Source organism: Coenobita brevimanus, chromosome 55 (genome assembly GCF_032717465.1).
Source record: "Coenobita brevimanus isolate Jiangsu-jjx chromosome 55, ASM3271746v2, whole genome shotgun sequence".
In the NCBI taxonomy this organism is placed as follows: Eukaryota; Metazoa; Arthropoda; class Malacostraca; order Decapoda; family Coenobitidae; genus Coenobita; species Coenobita brevimanus.
In genome coordinates this window covers 57,210,025-57,216,024 of record NC_137008.1, presented here as the reverse complement: position 1 = coordinate 57,216,024, position 6,000 = coordinate 57,210,025, and positions in this window count along the sequence as shown.

The following is a 6,000-nucleotide window of genomic DNA, read 5'->3' as shown; positions in this document are numbered from 1 at the left end:
TGTGTGTTCTTATTTTAGCTACTATTTCTAAGTCTTTCTCTGAGGTAACATGTCCATACTTTAGCTAACATGCTCTGAGTCTTTCACATTTCTGATGCTTTCACTTGGCTACCAGCGTCGCATCGGTGAGTACAATTTTTACTCATTTAATAACGTGAGAAAAAACCTGATTGTACAATACTGACCATGATCCTTTCAACACGATGACGCCTATATTACACCCTCGCTACGACACGACCCTACCTCACCCCATCCTTAGGTGGGAAAGGAGGCCTGGATGATGATGATGATGATGACGATGATGATGATGATGAAAGTGACGATAATACATGATTTTATTCATCTTAAGGAAGACCACTCATAACGAAGGGATTGGAAGCAGGCTCTTCTTACCTCCTCACTATGACTTTTTTTACTTAAGCTGAATATAATCGTCCTAGTTAGCAAGAACAATAAAAATTACGTCATCATACTGAAGTGGTCAACAGAATAAACCTGCTCTACATATAATTACGCTATGTTAAATCTACTGTACAAATATTAAAACTATATAGAAAAAAACTACCTTGGTTTAACTTACTGGTCTGGGCATATATTTACAAGCAAAGGATGAAACATGTACTGTGGATGAATACAGGGTGTCCCGGAGAAAGTGTGCTAAATTTCAGGCGCCTCTTCTTGAGCTAACTTTGGGTAATAAATGCTTGGTCAACTTTAAGAGGCTGTTCTTGGGGATAATTCTGAGAAGCAAAATCTATAATTCTATCGACAATGACTCAATTCTCAACCGTTGAGTAAAAAAAAAAAAAAATGAAAAGTTGGGGGCAAACACGGAGGTGATTAGCTGCGGTGTTCATCTCCGTAACTTAGGCCTTAATTTTTGGTCCATCAACCCACCATGGTCGAGTGGCACCAGATGCACGCACCAGGATTCAAACACAGGTACTATCAGGCCAGCAGCTTCGTAGCTAGAAATGCAGATCACTGATGACCTTATGGGCCAATTATAGAGACAACTTTTACCTCCGCCAACGAAGTTGGAGTTTACATACTCACCTAAGTTTGTCTGTTTGTTTGTCCACACGATATCTCCAAAACATCTGTGAATTTCAATGAAATCTTGTGGAAAGGTCGGCCATGGGCCATGAAAGAACTGATTAAATTTTGGGCCGATCTGGATCCGGATCCGGCAATGGCGGAGGTATGCGCTCTCTGAGTGCTTTCTAGTTATCCATGTAGCCATCAGTACCTACAGTTCCGTAATGGCTGAGATGTGAACCTATGTTGATACAGTTCTGTACTTATTACTGAAGTTTAGACCAAGAATAACCTCCGAAAGTTTGGAACACTTCTCCTGGGGCATCCTATATTTGAAAACTTGTCCTACCTGGGTGGTACGTAAATAAAAGTGTTCTAACATACTGGTACACTAAATATTTGTTTAAAATTCTCCATACAAGTATTTTACATTGATATAAAAAGTGTCCTAACTAGATGGGATAAATGTCCTAACTTGTTGATATAAAATAGCTCTTGCATGGTATAAAACTGCTCTAAATTGAGAAATAAAATGTCATTTTGTTTCTACACATTTTTTTTTATTTTATAAATATTGTGTATTTTAATTTGTCAGTACACATAAAAGAGATGTTCTTGGCTTAGCTTAACTAATCTGGGTATCCATCTATAAATAATACTGGCGAAAACGCGTTGGCATATAAAAATAGAGGACTAAATGATTTAAGTTAACTCCGAAAGCACAAAGTTCTGTGGGTGTACAATGTCTAAGTTAGTTCTCCAACGAAACGAACCTGGTGCCATGACAGAAGAACCCAGCTGGCCTGTCACCATAAACCCGGATTTAGTTTCAGTGAGGGTGCGTAGCGTGCCTATCTGCCTGTCACCTTGGCCTTGGTTCTGTTCTAAATGGGGTCGGGCATTTAACTGGGTGCAGGAGTAGTGTGTTCTTATTGTGTTCTCCCATGTTCGCACTCTGTGGAAGTTCATCGAAGACATATGCTGGATAGACTCTCATTCCCATGCACTGCCACTTCAGGACAACACATTTCCACATGCACTTGTCACCCTACACCTCTAATGACTTCAGCACTGTTATTCGTGAGTGGGGTCGGGCCATTTCTTGGGCGACAACAGGTGGTGTCTCGGCCCTACGGATCACTTGCTTCTCAGGACCCGTAAAACATGGCTAGAACGTGTATCGCCAGCCATGTCATGCCTAAGGGAGCCATTCGTTACAGTATACAATAAATACATACTGTGATACTGATCTAGGTATACATTTACGTTAAGTTGAGCACCTGTTACCTACATGTGCCACGAAACATGTGAAGAACGTGTGGTACACCCACGTTGTTGTTGCTAAGATGTGTTTTACTCTAGCTATCTACATTATATGGTAATATTCTGTACAAGGCTGAGTATATCTTGGCTATTGTCTGACACAAAGTAACCAAGCATACAAACGGAATCATCTGAAGACAAGGTAAACGTAGCAAGGTTAGATTAGGTTAGGTAAATGTACTGAATGATGGGAAAGATACTGTGATCAAGTAAACTAAAGCAAGCGTGCAGAAGTTCAAGAGGGTCTGCGTGAGAGTGGGTTAATCCAGTCCCTGCACCTTTCTGTATGACGAATCCTTGGCCACATCACAACACACACACAAACGAACAGTTATGATGTGCGTGTTGGTGTGCGCGTCACGTCACAATACACAGACTCGCTGTCTAGATTTACAAAAGGGGTTGCGAATGGATTCTCTCACACTTACGCAGACCTCATCAAATTTTATGCGAGACATTTGCTATACTCACCTTGGAATGTCGTCAAGCCTCAAGGCAATAATAATAATAATAATAATAATAATAATAATGATAATAATAATAATAATAACAATAACAATAATAAAGCTCTGAAGAGACGTAGAAGCACACAAACACGAGACTCCTCTCTTCCAATAATCTCCCTCGACCCACTTCAATCGTCTTTAACAACAGGCTTCACTCAATCTTCGTCACTGGAATTTGTAGAGCATGTACTTGTTCTACTGCACTTTTTTCACTGTCGTATATATTTTTTCAGCATTGGCCACCAGACGTTAGTATTTCTGTACAGATAGGGCTTGTCTCTTACTTCCCGTTTCTATTTTGACAACATTTTTGCATATGTCTACAGTTACTATCCTTTTTGTATTTTTAAATTACCAGTACTTGCTTTTTCATTTGCTGTCTAGACAACGGATCCTTCTGTTTGTGTGTATGTTTCTGTTACTATTTTCCAACTTGACATTTGCTCAATGTAGTCTAAAGAAACAAATGTCCAAGGTTCTGCTCTTCTGTTACCTGCCTCTGCAGTCTGCAGCTTCTTTCCCTCTTCCATATTATCCTCATCTACAATGTAACATGACAGCTGGCACAGATTCTACTTTTGTATATTCCTGCACTTCTTCCGTGTCAATCTATTTTCTCAGCTGTGGTCTAGCCAAACAGATGCTTATTTTCAGCTAACATAATGTCTTGGGCGAGCAATTGTTGTCATCATGTTACACTGGGGAGTCACCTGATCCAAAGCGTTGGGTTTGCAGTCTTCCTGGCGCCTCACTGCATACAAGTCACATACATAAATACATACTACTTGCAACTCAGCCTACTTATAACACTCTTTTTAATACTATAGCAAAGTCTACTTAAAACATTGCTTTAAATATAGCACAGTACGCTTACAACACTCCTAAAATCATAGTACAACACTTGTGTAATTATATGGCACAGTCTACTTAAAACACTTCTCTAATAATATAGCGCAGTCAGCTTAACTCTTCTCTAAGTATACTGTATAGCAAAATCTACTTAAGTGTACATGAGATTCTCTGATTGTTTGGACCCTGGGGAATATTTGAACACTTGGGTCTGAAAAAGCACGTAAAGTTGAACAAACCTACTTTGGTCAGAGTGGTTCTCGCTGGACACTGGCTACTTTATATGGGAACAAACCTTCTTTAGTTTGCGTAGTTCTAGTTAGTGTTCATTAGTTTTTGGACACATTTCTGAACAAACTAATTCTCTAGTCTGAATAAGCCTAGCTACGTTTTAAACACTTGCATTTGAACAAACTTTCTTTAATCTGAATAGCCATTGCTACTTATGGATACTTATAACTCAACGAATAGGCTTTGCTACTTTTTGGACACATATCCCTGAACAACCTGTCTTTACTATGAATACTCCTTCTATCTTTTAAGTCAAAGATGCAAGACTGGCGTCTCTGTTGCGATGTGATGCTGGAGATGCGCTGTGATTTCTGGCTTTATACTTTCCCATTTTGCTGTCCCGACACCTTCCCTCATCTCTCTTCCCACACACTCATCCATCCACCCTCTCCCCCCCCCCCATTCCTTTAATCTCCGTCCCTCCACTCCCCTCCACTGACTCTTGGCCGTACCTCTTCAGTGACACCTTGCCTCTCCTGAAACGTGGAATAAGCATAGTGTGAGGGATGAGGTAGCAGAAGCAAGGGAGTGAGGGAAGAAGGGGTACTGTGAAATGGAAGGAGGGAGAGAGGGAGGGAGGATACAAGTGAGTGAAAAGCATGTGTGAACGTGTGAGTGAGAGGTATGAGTGAGAAGCATAAACGAAGGCGAGGTATGAACAAATGAGAGAAGCCAAACTTTGAGTGAGTGAGTGAGCAAGGGAGAGCGAGGACGTAGAAAGAACTGGCTTACGATCGTGATGTGTGTCGCAGGCTGGGGGCGGAGGAGGAGACGGGAGTAACATCAAGCCGGGCGAAGGTGATGAACACAGAGGCAGACAGGCGACGGTCCGGAGAGGAGGACTGGGGAGAGGTCAGGGAGGAGCTGCCGGGGTCATGTTTTGAAGGGGTCAGGGGAAAGTCACCGAGGTCATGCGCAGAAGAGGTCGAAGAGAAGCTGCCATGGTCATCAGTATTACCGAGATCATGCGCTGAGGAGGTCACAGAGGATTTTTTAAGGTCATGCACTGGAGGAGTCAAAGAAAATGATCGTTGGTTACGTTTAGGAGGGGCCAATGTAGAATTATCGAAGTGATGTCCTGATGAGGCCAAGGAATTGGTACTGGGGTTACGTGAAGACGGTAAAGATGAAGGATTATGTGCTTGGGAAAAATATGCCCTAAGCTCCTGAACCCTTGACCTAGGACTGCCTGAACTTGCTCTCTTCTCTCCGGGTATGTGATTGAGACTGCCTGTGTGTGTGAGTGTGGGTGCCTGGATGGGTGTGGGGGGCTGGAGTGAGGAGCGTCTGGGTATGGGCGTGAGTGTGGGTGTGTGAGTAGTGGGTACGAAAGCGGATGTGTGTGTGGGTGTGTGTGTGGGTGTAAGAGTGGATGTGTGTGTGGGTGTGTGACTGGGTAAGTGAGTGGGTGTGTGGGTCTGAGGTGATGAACGTCTGGGTGTAGTGGGTGAGGGAGGCTGGAGGAAGATGACAGTTCGTGAGATTGAGGGCTGCCGTGAGACTGAGGTGAGGGTTGGTGAGGGATCCTTAGGCGGGGATGGCGAGGAGAGCTCGGATGTTGATCGGGATGACGAGAGATGTTCAGGCACTGTTGTTCGGGCGAGTCCAGGTACAGTTGGTCGGGGTGATGAGGAAGATAGTTCAGATGTTGATTGGGATGACGAAAGCTGTCTAGGTACGGTTGGTCGGGACGGTTCAGGGGAGGAAAGTTCGGATGTCGATTGCGATAGTGAAGGCTTTTTTGGCACGCTTAGTCGGGATGGCAAGGACTCCTCAAGTACCTCAAGCATCGTTGGTCGGGACATTTCAGGCACGGTTGGTCGGGACGGTGGGGGTAATTCAGGCACGGTTGGTCGGAACGGTGAGGACGGTGAGGGTAATTCAGGCACAGATGACAGGGATGATTCTGAAATGGTTGGTCGGGATGGGGAGAGCACATCAGACGCCTGAAGCATCTTCTTTAGTCGGGATGTTAAGGGTAGTTCCGACATCT